Source organism: Salvelinus namaycush, chromosome 16 (genome assembly GCF_016432855.1).
Source record: "Salvelinus namaycush isolate Seneca chromosome 16, SaNama_1.0, whole genome shotgun sequence".
NCBI classification, from domain to species: domain Eukaryota; kingdom Metazoa; phylum Chordata; class Actinopteri; order Salmoniformes; family Salmonidae; genus Salvelinus; species Salvelinus namaycush.
Genome location: NC_052322.1, coordinates 42,317,517 through 42,339,375, shown reverse-complemented (window position 1 = coordinate 42,339,375; position 21,859 = coordinate 42,317,517). Strand labels below are relative to the sequence as shown.

Below are 21,859 nucleotides of genomic sequence, written 5' to 3'. Positions count from 1 at the left end.
GTGAGCCTGTGGTGAGTCAGTGAGCCTGGGGTGAGTCAGAGATACAGTCAGTGAGCCTGTGGTGAGTCAGTGAGCCTGGGGTGAGTCAGAGATACAGTCAGTGAGCCTGTGGTGAGTCAGTGAGCCTGTGGTGAGTCAGTGAGCCTGGGGTGAGTCAGAGATACAGTCAGTGAGCCTGTGGTGAGTCAGAGATACAGTCAGTGAGCCTGTGGTGAGTCAGTGAGCCTGGGGTGAGTCAGAGATACAGTCAGTGAGCCTGTGGTGAGTCAGTGAGCCTGTGGTGAGTCAGAGATACAGTCAGTGAGCCTGTGGTGAGTCAGTGAGCCTGGGGTGAGTCAGAGATACAGTCAGTGAGCCTGTGGTGAGTCAGTGAGCCTGGGGTGAGTCAGAGATACAGTCAGTGAGCCTGTGGTGAGTCAGTGAGCCTGTGGTGAGTCAGAGATACAGTCAGTGAGCCTGTGGTGAGTCAGTGAGCCTGTGGTGAGTCAGTGAGCCTGGGGTGAGTCAGTGAGCCTGTGGTGAGTCAGTGAGCCTGTGGTGAGTCAGTGAGCCTGGGGTGAGTCAAAGATACAGTCAGAGAGCCTGTGGTGAGTCAGAGATACAGTCAGTGATACAGTCAGATATACATTCAGAGATACAGTCAGTGACATTGAATTTCCAACCATGGACATTTATGCAGATATGTTACAGTGTTTAATGAGGAGGGGACCAGATCTATGGAGATCTGCTATAATATTTGGGTTTGAGTGAAAACCTACAGGAGGGTAGCAGACAGTCAAGTGCAGCGTCTGGTTGCTCCTCATTACACACCACAGACCAGCAAATATTATTTACATCATCAACATATGAATCACTACAAAAGGTATTGTAGGACCTCTTATACACTATATTATTCCCAGCCTTTGGAACTTTGGTTTTCCTAGATATGGCTACTATATTGTGATCACAACATCCGATGGATCTGGATCCTGCCTTACAGCAGATTTCTGCAGCATTAGTAAAGATGTGATCAATACATGTTGATGATTTTATTCCTGTGCTGTTTATAACTACCCTGGTAGGTTGACTGATAACTTGATCCTGTCACGACTTCCGCCTAAGTCGGCTCCTCTCCTTGTCCGGGCGGCGTTCGGTGATCGACGTCACCGGCTTTCTAGCCATCGCCGCTCCATTATTCATATTTCCTTGTTTCCTTATTTCCTTGTTCCATACACACCTGGTTTTCATTCCCCAATCAATCTACATGTATTTAGTCCTCTGTTCCCCTCCATGTCTTTGTGTGAAATTGTTTTGATGTTAAGTGTGTATGTCACGCCCTGACCGTAGAGAGCTTTTTATGTCTCTATTTTGGTTTGGTCAGGGTGTGATTTGGGTGGGCATTCTATGTTCTTTTTTCTATGTTTTGTATTTCTTTGTGTTTGGCCGGGTATGGTTCTCAATCAGGGACAGCTGACTATTGTTGTCTCTGATTGGGAACCATACTTAGGTAGCGTTTTCCCACATGGTTTTTGTGGGTAGTTGTTTTCTGTTTAGTGTTCTTCAGGACTGTTTCGGTTTCGTGTATTCTCTTTGTTATTTTTGTTTAATTGTTCTGTTTCAATAAAAGTCATGAACACTCACCCCGCTGCGCTTTGGTCTGATTCCTCCTCATCCGACGACGACACACGTTACACTGTATTGTTACACGTCAGACTTTTATCTATTGTTCCATGTTTGGGCCACGTTTATGTACTTCTGTGCTTTCGTTTGGACCGGAATTAAAAGTGCGCCTGTTCACTTCACTCTGCTCTCCTGCACCTGACTTCGCCTCCAGTACACGCCCGTAATAACAGCCCGTAATAACAGCCCGTAACAGATCCAGGTTCCAGGCACTGGTTAGAGTTTGAAGTTTTTTCTTGAGTTGGCAGCTGGATGAAAGCCAGTCACTATTTAAATCACCCACAAAATATACTTCTCTGTTGATATCACATACATTATCAAGCATTTCACACGTTATCCAGATATGGACTGTTAACACTTGGTGATCTATATCAGCTTCCCACCAGAATGGGCTTTATGTGAGGCAGATGAACCTGTAGCCATATTACTTCAACAGTATTTAACATGAGATCCTCTCTAAGCTTTACAAGAATGTGGTTCTGAATATAGACCACAACACCGCCCCTGTTGGCATTTCTGTCTTTTCTGTAGATGTTATAACCATGTCTTGCTACCACTGTATCATCAAAGGTATTATCTAAGTGAGTTTCAGAGAAATGAGTCAGAATATGAATGTCATCTGTTACAAGTTATTGACTTCATGGACCTTGCTTCTTAGGCTACGTATGTTAATATGGGCTATTTTTTTTAGCACTTTTCTGGGTTGCTTGATTGTTTGTAATGCTTTACTGGGGAGCTTATCAGAAGTAGACTTACTCATGTTATTTACATTGGAGCTGATAGTGCAGGGTGAGCTGCATAAAGTAGTCGTCCTACTAGTGCAGACCGCCTCAGTGCTAACAGTGTAACTCTGGTTTATAGGCTCATGATTACTGCTTACAATAGCTGTAGGATAAACAGATGTATCATCATTTCAACTGTTCTGCCTGCGGCTGTGGAACCCTGACCTGTTCACCGGACGTGCTACCTGTCCCAGACCTGCTGTTTTCAACTCTCTAGAGACAGCAGGAGCGGTAGAGATACTCTGAATGATCGGCTATGAAAAGCCAACTGACATTTACTCCTGAGGTGCAGCACCCTCGACAACTACTGTGATTATTATTATTTGACCATGCTGGTCATTTATGAACATTTGAACATCTTGGCCATGTTCTGTTATAATCTCCACCCGGCACAGCCAGAAGAGGACTGGCCATCCCTCATAGCCTGGTTCCTCTCTAGGTTTCTTCCTAGGTTTTGGCCTTTCATGGGAGTTTTTCCTAGCCACCGTGCTTCTACACCTGCATTGCTTGCTGTTTGGGGTTTTAGGCTGGGTTTCTGTACAGCACTTTGAGACATCAGCTGATGTAAGAAGGGCTTTATAAATACATTTGATTTGATTTGATGTATTCGGTGCAATTAGGGGGACATAAATTAATTGACTTACATTGTGTTTAGCAACGCCCCTAAGATCATGTACATTTGAAGCAGCATTATGACGACTCATTGTCACAATAGTAGGGATTAACTGAGCTGGTCTTGGATCATTTACCAGTCATTGTTTCAACGCTGCCTTGAAATGTGTGGACAGAGTCCAGGAGCCAAGATGATTTGGATGGACTCCGTCATTCCTGTAGAGTATCTTCTGTTTCCAGAAGGTGTCAAAGTTATCAATAAAAGTGACTCCAGCAGAGGTACAGTAGTATTTTAGCCAGATGTGTAATGCCAGCAGTCTGCTGAATCTTTCACATCCGCGGCCCAACGATGGTACTAGACCTGAAATTATTGCCAATTTTTTGGAGTCTTAATGCTAAAATCAGTTCTTTAAAATCAATTTTCAAATGTTCCGAGCTAGCTCTTCTGATGTCGTTTAACCCCACATGGACTACGACATTGTCAGCTCCCGGCATCTGTGGTAGAACAGTTGGAAGCAGCCTTGTGATGTCCTGTACTCGTGCTCCTGGGTAGTAAAGGGTTTTTGCCTTGGGGACCGAGATGTTTCTCACCATAGAGCTGCCTATGATGACAGCTGGTAATGTTGAATGGGCTGGTCTCTCAGGCAGCCTCACGGTCTGGTGAGCTCCGAGGATCTGAACCCGAGGTAGAAGCCACCGGAGAGGGAGACAGAACCGGGGACGAAGACGCAGGTACCTCCGGATCCGATCTTGATTGGGAAGCCACCAAGGAAGAAGGTGCCGGAACCTCTGGATCCAGAGCGGCAAAGCTGTTTCTGGTCTGGGTCAGTTCCAGGCTCAACATCTCCATGGAGACCCCCCGTTGCCAGAAGACACCTTCTTCGACTTCCACGGCGAGTGACGTACCTCCATGGCTGGTTGGTTAGGTCGAAAAAAGCTCCGTTCTCCAGGGAAGGGGGAGACCAGTCGGCTGTGGAGAGCCGACACGGCGGCGAAACTTCCACCAGACCAGAGCGGCGTCCGGCTACTGGGGTAGAAGTGAAAGAAAAAGTAGGTAGGCGTGGGTTCCCTAGTAGCTTATGTTGGTTTGCTACTTGCTTGCTAAGAGTAGCTACTTCGCTCCTGTAGTCCTCCGCAAGCAAGCAGTTGCAACATTGAAAGTCAACGCGGTCCACATTGTTCCGGAACAAAGCAAAGTAAACACAGCTCCTGCAATGCTGGAAAGGTTCAATAGCGGCCCCCATTTGAGACCGCCAAGCCAGCTAGGCTAGCTACGCTTTCGCGTCTCTCCCCCTACATGGAATCTGGCAGACAGATAGCAGCGCTCACAGCAATTTAGCCAAGAGCTGCATGATTCAAAATAAAATAAAAGTATATAAAAAAACTGACAGCTTAAACCGAGGTCTTTAGTTCAACAAACCTACAGGACAGCAGTTCTCCAGGAACAGGGATGGAGAGTAAACCTACAGGAGGGTAGTTCTCCAGGAACAGGGTTGGAGAGTAAACCTACAGGAGGGTAGTTCTCCAGGAACAGGGTTGGAGAGTAAACCTACAGTAGTCCTCCGGGAACAGGATTGGAGAGTAAACCTACAGGACAGTAGTTCTCCAGGAACAGGGTTGGAGAGTAAACCTACAGGAGGGTAGTTCTCCAGGAACAGGGTTGGAGAGTAAACCTACAGGAGGGTAGCTCTCCAGGAACAGGGATGGAGAGTAAACCTACAGGAGGGTAGCTGTCCAGGAAAAGGGATGGAGAGTAAACCTACAGGAGGGTAGTTCTCCAGGAACAGGGTTGGAGAGTAAACCTACAGGAGGGTATCTCTCCAGGAACAGGGTAGGAGAGTAAACCTACAGTAGTTCTCCAGGAACAGGGTTGGAGAGTAAACCTACAGGAGGGTAGTTCTCCAGGAACAGGGATGGAGAGTAAACCTACAGGAGGGTATCTCTCCAGGAACAGGGTTGGAGAGTAAACCTACAGGAGGGTAGCTGTCCAGGAACAGGGATGGAGAGCCTTGCTCTAGATTCTTTACATACAGTACCTATAGAACATGTTCCTAAACCTGACATACTTCACATCAAATGTAAATAACCAAATGACAGGGATTAGCAGTACATTTCCTGACGGTAGGCTACCACATGAGCATTCATAAAAGTGCATTGTGGGCCGCCATTGTATATCCTAGGCTACTATTCTACTTCGCGGGCATAGGAGGGTGGCAAAAAAATACATCTTGCCTAGGACAGCCTATCGGCCAGGACCAGGCCTAGTCAGTGCCGATTAGTCTATAAATAAAGAAAAGATACGGTATCAAAATATACCATGCCAGGTTGGAGAAGATTGCCGCATTGTCCATGTGACACAACGTTAGCACATTATAGGCCTCAGAGCCAGAACAACTTTGTCTGCTGTTGAATAATTAACGAATAGGTCAGACACATCCAACCTTTTTTTTTTTTTTTAAGAACACCAATTTATTTATTTATTTACTAGCAAGCAATAAAAATGTGCATTGTATGAAAGAAAGTCCACACATCAAATTATTTTTTTTACTTGAAACGCCATAGCCTACAGCCGTCTTAGCTGCTGGAGCATCAGAGGACAGTTGGGAAGAGGAGGAAATATAGAGAGTTTAATAAAAATACTAAGTTAGCAAAACAATTGCTTATAATCTTTATTAAACACTCCCATGAATTAAATCAAGTTTATTTACACAACAATAAAAATTAATAATTTAAAAAATATATATTAATAAAATGTGTCCTATTTAAGCGGTTATTTTATTTTCATGACTGTCTTCATCCATTTAACTGTCAGTTACACAGTTATTCAATTACCTTCACAGCCTTTAGGTCTGTTTATACTTGGTTCTAAAATGCATCCTTTGTCCTGATCTTGTCCACATTCTGATTGTGCCCACATTTTTATACAGGTGTAGATGATTAAAAGACATTGTGATCTTCCTGATCACTGGTAGTCAAGCACGCATTGTGTCTTGATATCAATCCAGTGTAAAAAGATCTGGATGGCCTAACTAATAAAATCATTATACTGCTCTCAAAAAGGATTGACAGGTAACACCATTGAATGGTCCTAAAATATATGAATGAATCTTGTTTTGAAAGAGAATCTGGTCACAATGTTGACACCGTGGAAGGACAAGAGACACATTTTATTACAACGTGTAAATGCGACAAACCTTGACCAGATAGTAATTGGATCATATTGATCATGTCACGAAACTCACTTGTTAGCACGAGGCTATAGTTTCTGTAAATACAAAGACAATCAGATTGTATTTGACCAAACCAGAACTTATTACTGTATTTACTTTTTTATTTTTTATTTCACCTTTATGTAACCAGGTAGGCCAATTGAGAACAAGTTCTCATTTACAACTGAGATCTGACCAAGATAAAGCAAAGCAGTGTGACAAAAAACAACAACACAGAGTTACACATGGAATAAACAAACGTACAGTCAATAACACAATAGAATCTATATACAGTGTGTGCAAATGGAGTAAGGAGGTAAGGCAATAAATAGGCCAATAGTAGAGAAGAAATTCCAATTGAACAAATTAACACTGGAGCGATAGATGTGCAGATGATGATGTGCAAGTAGAGATACTGGGGTGTAAAAGAGCAAAAAAGTTAATAAAAACAATATGGGGATGAGGTAGGTAGATTGGATGGGCTATTTACAGATGGGCTGTGTACAGCTGCAGCGATCGGTTAGCTGCTCAGATAGCTGATGTTTAAAGTTAGAGAGGGAGATATAAGTCTCCAACTTCAGCGATTTTTGCAATTCGTTTCAGTCATTGGCAGCAGAGAACTGGAAGGAGAGGCGGCCAAAGGAGGTGTTGGCTTTGACCAGTGAAATATACCTGCAGGAGCGCGTGCTACGGGTGGGTGTTGTTATGGTGACCAGTGAGCTGAGATAAGGCGGAGCTTTACCTAGCAAAGACTTATAGATGACCTGGAGCCAGTGTATATAAAGTTGTTATCAAAGTGGATTAGAAAATAAATATATTTGACTAATCCTCTAACTACTATATAGAGATGCTCTGTTTTGCTGTTAAGAGATCAGTCTGGACTAACACGCCTCTTCTTGGAAGTACACACACACACACACACACACACACACACACACACACACACACACACACACACACACACACACACACACACACACACAGATCAGTGTGGGCCGATAGAAAGACACTCATCCTGGAAGAAACACACAGTATGGTGTTGGACATTAAAGAGATTAAGGGAGAGTTTTAACTGAGTCGATAAGGGCAACTGAGACAGCCATGGTGTTGGAGGTACAGCTCTGTGGAGCGACCTGTGAAAGCTTAGAGAGTGAGAACAGACTGATTTACCTTGTAGTGACATCTCCACTGATTTACCTCGTAGTGACATCCCCACTGACTTACCTCATAGTGACATCCCCACTGATTTACCTCGTAGTGACATCCCCACTGATTTACCTCGTAGTGACATCCCCACTGACTTACCTCATAGTGACATCCCCACTGACTTACCTCATAGTGACATCCCCACTGATTTACCTCATAGTGACATCCCCACTGATTTACCTCGTAGTGACATCCCCACTGATTTACCTTGTAGTGACATCCCCACTGACTTACCTCATAGTGACATCCCCACTGATTTACCTCGTAGTGACATCCCCACTGACTTACCTCATAGTGACATCCCCACTGATTTACCTCGTAGTGACATCCCCACTGATTTACCTCGTAGTGACATCCCCACTGATTTACCTCGTAGTGACATCCCCACTGATTTACCTTGTAGTGACATCCCCACTGACTTACCTCATAGTGACATCCCCACTGATTTACCTCGTAGTGACATCCCCACTGACTTACCTCATAGTGACATCCCCACTGATTTACCTCGTAGTGACATCCCCACTGATTTACCTTGTAGTGACATCCCCACTGACTTACCTCATAGTGACATCCCCACTGATTTACCTCGTAGTGACATCCCCACTGACTTACCTCATAGTGACATCCCCACTGATTTACCTCGTAGTGACATCCCCACTGATTTACCTCGTAGTGACATCCCCACTGATTTACCTCGTAGTGACATCCCCACTGATTTACCTCGTAGTGACATCCCCACTGATTTACCTCGTAGTGACATCCCCACTGATTTACCTCGTAGTGACATCCCCACTGACTTACCTCATAGTGACATCCCCACTGACTTACCTCGTAGTGACATCCCCACTGATTTACCTCGTAGTGACATCCCCACTGATTTACCTCGTAGTGACATCCCCACTGATTTACCTCGTAGTGACATCCCCACTGATTTACCTCGTAGTGACATCCCCACTGATTTACCTCGTAGTGACATCCCCACTGATTTACCTCGTAGTGACATCCCCACTGATTTACCTCGTAGTGACATCCCCACTGATTTACCTCGTAGTCGTCATCGGCTAAGAAAAGCCAACTGACATTTACTTCTGAGGTGCTGACTTGCTGCACCCTCAACAACTACTGTGATTATTATTATTTGACCATGCTGGTCATTTATGAACATTTGAACATCTTGGCCATGTTCTGTTATAATCTCCACCCGGCACAGCCAGAAGAGGACTGGCCACCCCTCATAGCCTGGTTCCTCTCTAGGTTTCTTCCTAGGTTTTGGCCTTTCTAGGGAGTTTTTCCTAGCCACCGTGCTTCTACACCTGCATTGCTTGCTGTTTGGGGTTTTAGGCTGGGTTTCTGTACAGCACTTTGAGATATTAGCTGATGTACGAAGGGCTATATAAAATAAACTTGAATAGAATGTTGAAGGCAGCGATCAGGCTGGTTCCACCAGGATAATAGAATGTTGAAGGCAGCGATCAGGCTGGTTCCACCAGGATAATAGAATGTTAAAGGCAGCGATCAGGCTGGTTCCACCAGGATAATAGAATGTTGAAGGCAGCAATCAGGCTGGTTACACCAGGCTAATAAACAGGGACTACTTTACCGGACCCAAAGTAGACCCCAGTAACAGAATAGATCTTTATTGTCCACGTGTATGTATAGCCTTTTATTTTAGTTGTTGTCACGATACCCAACCTGACACCACACACACACAAAGAAGACAGACTGGGTGCAGCACAAGGTCAGAAACAGAGCATCGTCCCTGGCCAGCTAACAACTCAGCCTTAAGACACTAATGTATCAGTGATGTATCCATATCATAGCTCTGTTTCCCTGTGGTCATTTCACATCATTAGGTTTCATTAACAGACAGTGTCCTCACTCCTCAATGACACTTCCACAGGGCCACGATGTCCAGTGTCCTGACTCCCCAATGACACTTCCACAGGGCCACGATGTCCAGTGTCCTCCCTCCTCAACGACACTTCCACAGGGCCACGATGTCCAGTGTCCTCACTACCCAATGACACTTCCACAGGGCCACGATGTCCAGTGTCCTCCCTCCTCAACGACACTTCCACAGGGCCACGATGTCCAGTGTCCTCCCTCCTCAACGACACTTCCACAGGGCCACGATGTCCAGTGTCCTCCCTCCTCAACGACACTTCCACAGGGCCACGATGTCCAGTGTCCTCCCTCCTCAACGACACTTCCACAGCGCCACAGTGTCCAGTGTCCACCAAAACTCTGCTTTAACAAGTATGTGTCTCTAGGTTTGTGTGTGTGTTTGTGTCTGTATCTGTGTCTGTGTGTGCATGTGTGTGTATGCATGTGTGTGTGTGTGTGTGTGTGTGTGTGTGTGTGTGTGTGTGTGTGTGTGTGTGTGTGTGTGTGTGTGTGTGTGTGTGTGCGTGTGTGTTTGTGTGTGTTTGCGTGTGTATCTGTGTGTGTGTACGTGCCTGAGTGTGTGTGTGTGTGTGTGTGTGTGTGTTTCGGTGTGAATGTGTGTGTGTATGTGTGTGGGTATGTGTGTGTGTGTGTGTGTGTGTGTGTGTGTGTGTGTGTGTGTGTGTGTGTGTGTGTGTGTGTGTGTGTGTGTGTGTGTGTGTGTGTGTGTGTGTGTGTGTGCGTGTTTGTGTATGTATCTGTGTGTGTGTGTGTGTGTGTGTGTGTGTGTGTACGTGCCCCGAGTGTGTGTGTTTCGGTGTGAATGTGTGTGTATGTATGCGTGCGTGTGGGGGCGTGTCTGGGTGTTTGTGTGTGTCTGTGTGTGCGTGTGTGTGTCTGTGTGTGTGTGTGTGTGTGCGTGTTGGGGCGTGTCTGGGTGTTTGTGTGTGTGATGTCTCTAGATTTGTCCCTCTGCAAGAGTTGCAGACATTCCTTCTTTCCTTTAACTCATGCAACTCAACGTGAAGAGAAGGATGTAACCGGTGTGAAATGGCTAGTTAGCGGTGGTGCACACCAATAGCGTTTCAAATCGGTGCTGTCACTCAATCTGAGACCTTGAAGTAGTTGTTTCCCCTTGCTCACAAGGGGAAACAACTACTCGTTGAGGAGGGAGGACACTGGACATCGTGGCCCTGTGGAGCCCAGGTATGGGGCGAGGAGAGGGACGGAAGCAATACTGTTACAAGGACAACCTCCCTGGCCATCCATTCCTGCATAGTCAGCTTCCTGGATGTTCCTGTTGCTATATTTTAGATGTCCATAGGTTGTGTTTGGACTGAAAACGACACGTGTGGAGCCGACGTGTTGACACAACACACAAGGGATAGCTCACAGACAACAAGGAGGCAGACTAACAACAGTGACTTGGCTATTGTTGGTTTCATTGGCGTATGATGCGCACAGCGTGTGTAGGGTAGTCATTGCATGGTCATCCATACTTTATAATGACGATAACAAAAAGGTAGACAAGTCAAAACCAGTATTGTTAGTGAGGCCGAACCCAAAACACAGAAACAAAATGTCATGCGTTGACACTTACGACCATGACTGGAGCTGTCTTAAAGATGTCCTGATAGGTAGAGTTGGTTAGTTATATACCTAGCTAGTTAGTTATATACCTAGTTAGTTACACTTACGACCATGACTGGAGCTGTCTTAAAGATGTCCTGATAGGTAGAGTTGGTTAGTTATATACCTAGTTAGTTAGTTATATACCTAGTTAGTTACACTTACGACCATGACTGGAGCTGTCTTAAAGATGTCCTGATAGGTAGAGTTGGTTAGTTATATACCTAGTTAGTTAGTTATATACCTAGTTAGTTACACTTACGACCATGACTGGAGCTGTCTTAAAGATGTCCTGATAGGTAGAGTTAGTTAGTTATATACCTAGTTAGTTAGTTATATACCTAGTTAGTTACACTTACGACCATGACTGGAGCTGTCTTAAAGATGTCCTGATAGGTAGAGTTGGTTAGTTATATACCTAGTTAGTTAGTTATATACCTAGTTAGTTACACTTACGACCATGACTGGAGCTGTCTTAAAGATGTCCTGATAGGTAGAGTTAGTTAGTTATATACCTAGTTAGTTACACTTACGACCATGACTTGTCTTAAAGATGTCCTGATAGGTAGAGTTAGTTAGTTATATACCTAGTTAGTAGTATAGTTGGTTAGTTAGTTATATACCTAGTTAGTTAGTTATATACCTAGTTAGTTAGTTATATACCTAGTCAGTAGTAGAGTTGGTTAGTTAGTTAGTTATATACCTAGTTAGTAGTAGAGTTGGTTAGTTAGTTATATACCTGGTTAGTAGTAGAGTTGGTTAGTTAGTTATATACCTAGTTAGTTAGTTATATACCTAGTTAGTTAGTTATATACCTAGTCAGTAGTAGAGTTGGTTAGTTAGTTATATACCTAGTTAGTAGTAGAGTTGGTTAGTTAGTTATATACCTGGTTAGTAGTAGAGTTGGTTAGTTAGTTATATACCTAGTTAGTTAGTTATATACCTAGTTAGTTAGTTATATACCTAGTCAGTAGTAGAGTTGGTTAGTTAGTTAGTTAGTTATATACCTAGTTAGTCAGTTATATACCTAGTTAGTTAGTTATATACCTAGTCAGTAGTAGAGTTGGTTAGTTAGTTAGTTATATACCTAGTTAGTTAGTTATATACCTAGTTTGTAGTAGAGTTGGTTAGTTAGTTATATACCTAGTTAGTAGTAGAGTTGGTTAGTTAGTTATATACCTGGTTAGTAGTAGAGTTGGTTAGTTATATACCTAGTTAGTTAGTTATATACCTAGTTAGTTAGTTATATACCTAGTCAGTAGTAGAGGTGGTTAGTTAGTTAGTTATATACCTAGTTAGTTAGTTATATACCTAGTTAGTTAGTTATATACCTAGTCAGTAGTAGAGTTGGTTAGTTAGTTAGTTATATACCTAGTTAGTTAGTTATATACCTAGTTAGTTAGTTATATACCTAGTCAGTAGTAGAGTTGGTTAGTTAGTTAGTTAGTTATATACCTAGTTAGTAGTAGAGTTGGTTGGTTAGTTAGTTAGTTATATACCTAGTTAGTTAGTTATATACCTAGTCAGTAGTAGAGTTGGTTAGTTAGCTATAAACCTAGTTAGTAGTTTGAAGAGTAGAAGCTACCCACTGGGCCAAAACTGGTTGAATCAAAGTTGTTTCCACGTCATTTCAACCCCCAAAATGAATATGATGACTTTGAATCAACTTGGAAAACTTATTGGATTTGCAAAAAGTAATCAATTTAAGGGCATTTCCTGTTTTCTTTCACTCCAATGACATGAGGAAATTGTTTTGGAATTTTATTAGGATCCTCATTAGCTGTTTGCGAAAGCAGCAGCTACTCTTCCTGGGGTAACAGAACACAAAACATGACATAATACAGAAAACTAATGGACAAGAACAGCTAGTTTTTAAGAAGCCCTCCTGTTCTCCACTCATTACCTGTATTAACTGCACCTGTTTGAACTCGTTACCTGTATAAAAGACACCTGTCCACACACTCAATCAAAGACTCCAACCTCTCCACAATGACCAAGACCAGAGAGCTGTGTAAGGACATCAGGGATAAAATTGTAGACCTGCACAAGGCTGGGATGGGCTACAGGACAATAGGCAAGCAGCTTGGTGAGAAGGCAACAACTGTTGGCGCAATTATTAGAAAATGGAAGAAGTTCAAGATGACGGTCAATCACCCTCGGTCTGGGGCTCCATGCAAGATCTCACCTCGTGGGGCATCAATGATCATGAGGAAGGTGAGGGATCAGCCCAGAACTACGCGGCAGGACCTGGTCAATGACCTGAAGAGAGCTGGGACCACAGTCTCAAAGAAAACCATTAGTAACACACCTGCAGCGCACGCAAGGTCCCCGTGCTCAAGCCAGCGCATGTCCAGGCCCGTCTGAAGTTTGCCAATGACCATCTGGATGATCCAGAGGAGGAATGGGAGAAGGTCATGTGGTCTGATGAGACAAAAATATAGCTTTTTGGTCTAAACTCCACTCGCCGTGTTTGGAGGAAGAAGAAGGATGAGTACAACCCCAAGAACACCATCCCAACCGTGAAGCATGGAGGTGGAAACATCATTCTTTGGGGATGCTTTTCTGCAAAGGAGACAGGACGACTGCACCGTATTGAGGGGAGGATGGATGGGGCCATGTATCGCAAGATCTTGGCCAACAACCTCCTTCCCTCAGTAAGAGCATTGAAGATGGGTCGTGGCTGGGTCTTCCAGCATGACAACGACCCGAAACACACAGCCAGGGCAACTAAGGAGTGGCTCCGTAAGAAGCATCTCAAGGTCCTGGAGTGGCCTAGCCAGTCTCCAGACCTGAACCCAATAGAAAATCTTTGGAGGGAGCTGAAAGTCCGTATTGCCCAGCGACAGCCCCGAAACCTGAAGGATCTGGAGAAGGTCTGTATGGAGGAGTGGGCCAAAATCCCTGCTGCAGTGTGTGCAAACCTGGTCAAGAACTACAGGAAACGTATGATCTCTGTAATTGCAAACAAAGGTTTCTGTACCAAATATTAAGTTCTGCTTTTCTGATGTATCAAATACTTATGTCATGCAATAAAATGCAAATTAATTACTTAAAAATCATACAATGTGATTTTCTGGATTTTTGTTTTAGATTCCGTCTTTCACAGTTGAAGTGTACCTATGATAAAAAATTACAGACCTCTACATGTAAGTAGGTAGGAAAACCTGCAAAATCGTCAGTGTATCAAATACTTGTTCTCCCCACTGTATATATATGTGCAGTGATTGTATGAGTTCTGTAGTCCCACAACTGCTGGTTTTGAACTGCCCTTGACATATTTTATAAAGACATAAAAACTATTGTAATTGTAAAGTTGCAATATTTTACAGGCTACCAAGAGTGGCCAATCATCCTCCAGGAGAGCCTTAAAGGGGCAGTGTTGTAATTAGAGACAGGATTGAATATGCAAAGGACCCAGGAACTCATCATCCAGTTTCTTCATCTGCAGGCCCCACAAAGCCCTTTTGTGGGGAAAAAGTCATTCTGATTGGCTGGGCCTGACTCCCCAGTAGGTGGGCCTGGTTGGCAAGTGGGTGAGCCTATGCACTCCCAGGCCCAGTCATGTGAAATCCATCAATTAGGACCTAATGAATTTATTTAAAATTGACCGATTTCCTTATATGAACTGTAACTCAGTAAAATCTTAATATCTAAGTGTCTTATACAGTAGGTATCCGATTACAGAACAGAGACATATTCTGGACTAAAACACTATATAAAAGCTGTTTATAGGTCTGGATAAAGAATAATTACGTTAAACAACTTCGTAAAGAGTAGGTAACTTGCCTGCTCCATCCCATGCCCATATCCATGTTGTGGTTTTCTATATGTCATGGTTCCCTGTCTGTCCTACTCCATGGTCAGCTCTTAGTCTCTAGCTCTGCCTTTTTCCCTCAGCCTCTGTTTCTCTGTCTGAGTGATGGTCCTGCGCGTCGCTGTCCGAGTGATGGTCCTGCGCGTCGCTGTCTGAGTGATGGTCCTGTGTGTCGCTGTCTGAGTGATGGTCCTGTGTGTCGCTGTCTGAGTGATGGTCCTGCGCGTCGCTGTCCGAGTGATGGTCCTGCGCGTCGCTGTCTGAGTGATGGTCCTGCGAGTCGCTGTCTGAGTGATGGTCCTGCGCGTCGCTGTCTGAGTGATGGTCCTGCGCGTCGCTGTCCGAGTGATGGTCCTGTGTGTCGCTGTCCGAGTGATGGTCCTGTGTGTCGCTGTCTGAGTGATGGTCCTGCGCGTCGCTGTCCGAGTGATGGTCCTGCGCGTCGCTGTCTGAGTGATGGTCCTGCGAGTCGCTGTCTGAGTGATGGTCCTGCGCGTCGCTGTCTGAGTGATGGTCCTGCGCGTCGCTGTCTGAGTGATGGTCCTGTGTGTCGCTGTCTGAGTGATGGTCCTGTGTGTCGCTGTCCGAGTGATGGTCCTGCGCGTCGCTGTCTGAGTGATGGTCCTGTGTGTCGCTGTCTGAGTGATGGTCCTGTGTGTCGCTGTCTGAGTGATGGTCCTGCGCGTCGCTGTCCGAGTGATCGTCCTGCGCGTCGCTGTCCGAGTGATGGTCCTGCGAGTCGCTGTCTGAGTGATGGTCCTGCGCGTCGCTGTCCGAGTGATGGTCCTGTGTGTCGCTGTCCGAGTGATGGTCCTGCGCGTCGCTGTCCGAGTGATGGTCCTGTGTGTCCCTGGCGTTACGTTGCTACTGGGTTATTATTACTGAACATACACACCCCAAGACCAGACAGACAGGGGGAGGATTCAGCCATTGGACATCACCATCATGTCTAATGGACATTATGTAGAAAGTGGGGGTGTCCAAACTATCCAACCTGAACAATCCCTCCTCTCCCCCTCTGTCTGTCTGTCTCGGGCTTGTCCTTGGCAACTACATGCTAGCTAGAGCCGCAGACCATATGTTTAACACACCTACACACAAGACACCACACACATACACAAAACTCTCAGTCCTGCCTTACGTAATCTACCTGAGGCCAATGCCAACAGCTCTTCCTTTCCTACTCTGTGTTCCCAGTCAGACAGGACTCCTAGCTAATAAAAAGGGGATTGAGGTGGAATTAAACCTTAGTTTCCATGAGCCTCCTAGCCTGGTTCCAGATCCGTTTGTGCTGGCTACAAGCCTGCAGTGCATTCCCATCTAGTCATCCTAAAAATACTCCTTCTGTCTCTTAGATGGCTGAGTAGGTCTTTTGGCTCCCCTGGCCTCTGTGATCCCCTAGTGATTGTCAATAGGAGGTGTAGGAGCAGAGAACAGGCTAAGTATAGAGGAACATTAAAACCACTTAGAGTGGCACCACTAATACCACCACACCATCTGACAGGACAGGACAGGACAGGACAGGAGGTGTAATCCATAGACCAGGGGTAGTCAACTACGATTTGAAAATGTCCGGTCACACATACAGTGAATTCGGAAAGTATTCAGACCCCTTGACATTTTCCACATTTTGTTACGTTACAGATTTATTCTAAAATGGATTACATTGTTTTTTTCTCTCTCGTCAATCTACACACAATACCCCCATTAAAACAAAGCAAAAACTGTTTTTTAGACATTTTTCGCAAATTTATTGAAAATAAAAAAAAGAGAGATATAACATTTACATGAGTATTCAGACCCTTTACTTAGTACTTTGTTGAAGCACCTTTGACAGCGATCAAAGCGTCGAGTCTTCTTTGGTATTTATTTATTAGAAAAATAAAAATAAATCACCTTGTCACGCCCTGGCCTTAGTATTCTTTGTTTTCTTTATTATTTTAGTTAGGTCAGGGTGTGACATGGGGAATGTATGTGTTTTTTGTAGTGTCTAGGGTGGTTGTAAAGTTTATGGGGTTTATTAGAGTAGTTGGGTTCATGTTTAGTATAGAAGTCTAGCTGTGTCTATGGTTGAGTGTAGGTATCTAGGAAAGTCTATGGTTGCCTGAATTGGGTCTCAATTAGAGACAGCTGGTTATTGTTGTCTCTGATTGGGAGCCAAATTTAAGGCAACCATAGGCTTTAGCTGTTTGTGGGGAATTGTCTATGTCAGTGTGTAATGGTCAGTGTCAGCACCATTTTGTATTTATAGCTTCACGGTCGTCTGTTTGTTGTTTTGTTTCGGTTTTTTCCTTCTTCTAATAAAGAGAAGATGTACTTTCCACGCGCTGCGCCTTGGTCCTCTCTCAGTCCCTTTGACGATCGTGACAGAATTCCCCACCAATCTACGACCAAGCGGCGTGTCAAGCGGCAACAGGATCCACCTACACAGGATTCATGGACATGGGAGGAGATACTGGATGGTAAGGGGCCTTGGGCACAACCGGGAGAATATCGCCTCCCTCGTGAAGAGCTGGAGGCAGCTAAAGCCGAGAGGAGGCGATATGAGGAGGCAGCACGGAAGCAAGGCTGGAAGCCCGTGAGTACAACCCAAAAATTTCTTGGGGGGGGCCTTAAAGGGAGTGTGGCGAAGTCAGGTAGGAGACCTGCGCCTACTCCCTGTACTTACCGTGGAGAGCAAGAGTACGGGCAGACACCGTGTTACGCAGTAGAGCGCATGGCGCTGTCTCCTGTACGCGTGCATAGCCCGGTTCGGTACATTCCAGCTCCACGTATCAGCCGGCCTAGATTGAGCGTTGAGCCGGATGTCATGAAGCCGGTCCAACGTATCTGGTCACCAGTGCGTCTCCTCGGGCCGGCGTACATGGCACCAGCCTTACGCATGGTGTCCCCGGTTCGCCTACATAGCCCGGTGCGGGTTATTCCACCTCCCCGCACTGGTCGGGCGACGGGGAGCATACAACCAGGTAAGGTTGGGCAGGCTCAGTGCTCAAGGGAGCCAGTACGCATGCACGGTCCGGTATTTCCGGCGCCACCTCCCCGCCCCGACCCAGTACCACCAGTGCCTCCTCCACGCACTAGCCCTATGGTGCGTGTCTCCAGCCCTTTGCCACCGGTGCCTACACCACGCACCAAGCCTCCTGTGTGTCCCCAGAGTCCTGTGCGTCCTGTTGCTGCTCCCCGCACTAGCCCTGAGATGCGTGTCCCCAGCCCGGTACCACCAGTTCCGGCACCATGCACTAGGCCTAATGTGCGTCTCCAGGGTCCAGTATGCCCTGTTCCTTCTCCCCGCACTAGCCTGAAGGTGCGTGTCCCCAGCCCGGTAACACCAGTTCCGGCACCACGCACCAGGCCTACAGTGCGCCTCAGCCGGCCAGAGTCTGCCGTCTGCACAGCGGGGCCTGAACTGCCCGTCTGCCAAGCGCCATCTGAGCCACCCGTCTGCCAAGCGCCATCTGAGCCATCAGTCTACCCAGCGCCATCTGAGCCATCCGTCTACCCAGCGCCATCTGAGCCATCCGTCTACCCAGCGCCATCTGAGCCATCCGTCTGCCCCGAGCCGTCAGAGCCGTCCGTCTGTCCCGAGCCGTCAGAGCCGTTCGTCAGTCAGGAGCCGCTAGAGCCATTCGTCAGTCAGGATCTGCCAGAGCCGCCAACCAGACAGGATCTGCCAGAGCCGCCAACCAGACAGGATCTGCCAGAGCCGCCAACCAGACAGGATCAGCCAGATCCGCCTACCAGACAGGATCAGCCAGATCCGTCAGCCAGCCATGAGCAGCCAGATCCGTCAGCCAGCCATGAGCAGCCAGATCCGTCAGCCAGCCATGAGCAGCCAGATCCGTCAGCCAGCCATGAGCAGCCAGATCCGTCAGCCAGCCATGAGCAGCCAGATCCGTCAGCCAGCCATGAGCAGCCAGATCCGTCAGCCAGCCATGAGCAGCCAGATCCGTCAGCCAACCATGAGCCGTCCAGCCAGGATCCGCCAGAGCCGTCCAGCCAGGATCCGCCAGAGCCGTCATCCAGCCAGGATCCGTCCCTCAGTCCGGAGCTGCCGTCCCTCAGTCCGGAGCTGCCCCTTATCCTGGTGCTGCCCCTTATCCTGGTGCTGCCCCTTATCCCGGTGCTGCCCCTTATCCCGGTGCTGCCCCTTATCCCGGTGCTGCCCCTTATCCCGGTGCTGCCCCTTAGTCCGGTGCTGCCCCTTAGTCCGGTGCTGCCCCTTAGTCCGGTGCTGCCCCTTAGTCCGGTGCTGCCCCTTAGTCCGGTGCTGCCCCTTAAACCAGTGGGGTTAATGTGGAGGGTGGCCATTTGGAGGAGGCTACTAAGGCGGGTAGTGACTGTGGTGGGGTGGGGACCACGACCAGTGCCGGAGCCGCCGCCGTGGACGAACGCCCACCCAGACCCTCCCCTAGACTGTGTGCTGGTGCGCCCGGAGTTCGCACCTTAAGGGGGGGGTTATGTCACGCCCTGGCCTTAGTATTCTTTGTTTTCTTTATTATTTTAGTTAGGTCAGGGTGTGACATGGGGAATGTGTTTTTTGTAGTGTCTAGGGTGGTTGTAAAGTTTAGGGGGTTTATTAGAGTAGTTGGGTTCATGTTTAGTATAGAAGTCTAGCTGTGTCTATGGTTGAGTGTAGGTATCTAGGAAAGTCTATGGTTGCCTGAATTGGGTCTCAATTAGAGACAGCTGGTTATTGTTGTCTCTGATTGGGAGCCATATTTAAGGCAACCATAGGCTTTAGCTGTTTGTGGGGAATTGTCTATGTCAGTGTGTAATGGTCAGTGTCAGCACCATTTTGTATTTATAGCTTCACGGTCGTCTGTTTGTTGTTTTGTTTCGGTTTTTTCCTTCTTCTAATAAAGAGAAGATGTACTTTCCACGCGCTGCGCCTTGGTCCTCTCTCAGTCCCTTTGACGATCGTGACACACCTTTATTTAACCAGGTAGACCCGTTGATAACGAGTTCTCATTTACAACTGCAACCTGGCCAAGATAAAGCAAAGCAGTGCGACAAAAACAACAACACAGAGTTACACATAAACAAACGTAAAGTCAATAACACAACGCAAGAGTGGGTATGACGCTACATATCTGAATTTGGGGTGTTTCTCCCATTCTTCTCTGTAGATCCTATCAAGGTCTGTCTGGTTGGATGGAGAGCATTGCTGTACAGCTATTTTCAGTTCTCTCCAGAGCTGTTAGATCGGGTTCAAGTCTGGGATCTGGTTGGGCCACTCAAGGACATTCAGAGATTGTCCCGAAGCCACTCTTGCCTTGTCTTGGCTGTGTGCTTAGGGTCGTTGCCATGTTGAAAGGTGAACCTTCGCCCCAGTCTGAGGTCCTGAGCGCTCTGGAGCAGGTTTTCATCAGGGATCTCTCTGTACCCTTCATCTTTCCCTCCAACCTGACTAGTCTCGCAGTCATTGCAGCTGAAAAACATCCTCACAGCAGGATGTGCCACCACCATGCTTCACCGTAGGGACGGTATTGGCCAGGTGATGAGCGGTGCCTGGTTTACTCCAGACGTGACGCTTGGCATTCAGGCCAAAGAGTTCAATATTGGTTTAATCAGGCCAGAGAATCTTATTTCTCATGGTCTGAGAGTCCTTTAGGTGCCCTTTGGCAAACTCCAAGGGGGCTGTCATGTGCCTTTTATTGAGGAGTGGCTTCCATCTGGCCACTCTACCATAAAGGCCTGAATGGTGGAGTGCTGAAGAGATGGTTGTCCTTCTGGAAGGTTCTCCCATCTCCAAAGAGGAATTCTGGAGCTCTGTAAGAGTGACCATCAGGTTCTTGGTCACCTTGCTCAGTTTGGCCGGGCGGCCAGCTCTAGGAAGAATCTTGGTAGTTCCAAACTTCTTGCATTTAAGAATGATGTAGGCCACTGTTCCTGGGGACCTTCAATGCTGCAGAAATGTTTGGTCCCCTTCCGTAGATCTGTGCTTCGACACAATCCTGTCTCAGAGCTCTAATTCCTTCGACCTCATGGCTTGGTTCACAACCGATGTGAACCTCACAACTGATGCGAACATTCTCCATTCAGGCTGCAAAGGCATCAATTTCCTCCTTAACTCGATTTAATAGTGACAAGGCGGGGAAAAACAACTAAAATAAGCATACTTTCTTTATCAAACACCTTTTTGACCGGTTGCATCACTGCCTGGTATGGCAACTGCTCTGCATCCGACCGTAAGACGATACAGAGGGTAGTGCGTAAGGCCCAGTACATCACTGGGGCCAAGCTTCCTGCCATCCAGGACCTACAGTACCAGTCAAAGGTTTGGACACACCTACTCATTCCATGGTTTTTCTTTATTTGGACTATTTTCTACATTTTAGAATAATAGTGAATATTTCAAAACTATGAAATAACACATATGGAATCATGTGGTAACCAAAAAAAGTGTTAAACGAATCCAAATATATTTTTGGATTCTTCAAAGTAGCCACCCGTTGCCTTGATGACAGCTTTGCACACTCTTGGCATTCTCTCAACCAGCTTCATGAGGTAGTTACCTGGAATGCATTTCAATTAACAGGTGTGCTTTGTTAAAAGTTAATTTGTGGAATTTCTTTCCTTCTTAATGTGTTTGAGCCAATCAGTTGTGTTGTGACAAGGTAGGCGTGGTATACAGAAGATAGCCCTATTTGGTAAAATACCAAGTCCATATTATGGCAAGAACAGCTCAAATAAGCAAAGAGAAATGACAGTCCATCGATACTTTAAGACATGAAGGTCAGTCAATGTGGAACATTTCAAGAACTGTTAAAGTTTCTTCAACTGCAATCACAAAAACCATCATGATGAAACTGGCTCTCATGAGGACCGCCACGGGAAAGGAAGACCCAGAGGTCCCTCTGCTGCAGAGGATAAGTTCATTAGAGTTACCAGCCTCAGAAATTGCAGCCCAAATAAATGCTTCACGGAGTTCAAGTAACAGACACATATCAACATCAACTGTTCAGAGGAGACTGTGTGAATCAGGCCTTCATGGTCAAATTTCTGCAAAGAAACCACAACTAAAGGATACAAATAAGAAGAAGAGACTTGTTTGGGCCAAGAAA

General features: G+C 46.1%; 1 protein-coding gene across 2 annotated transcripts in view; it reads right to left on the bottom strand.

Moving 5' to 3' along the window:
• The window catches only part of LOC120061455 (S-adenosylhomocysteine hydrolase-like protein 1), a 68,717-nt gene that overhangs the window by 35,684 nt on the left and 11,174 nt on the right, over window positions 1–21,859 (bottom strand). The window lies entirely within an intron of this gene.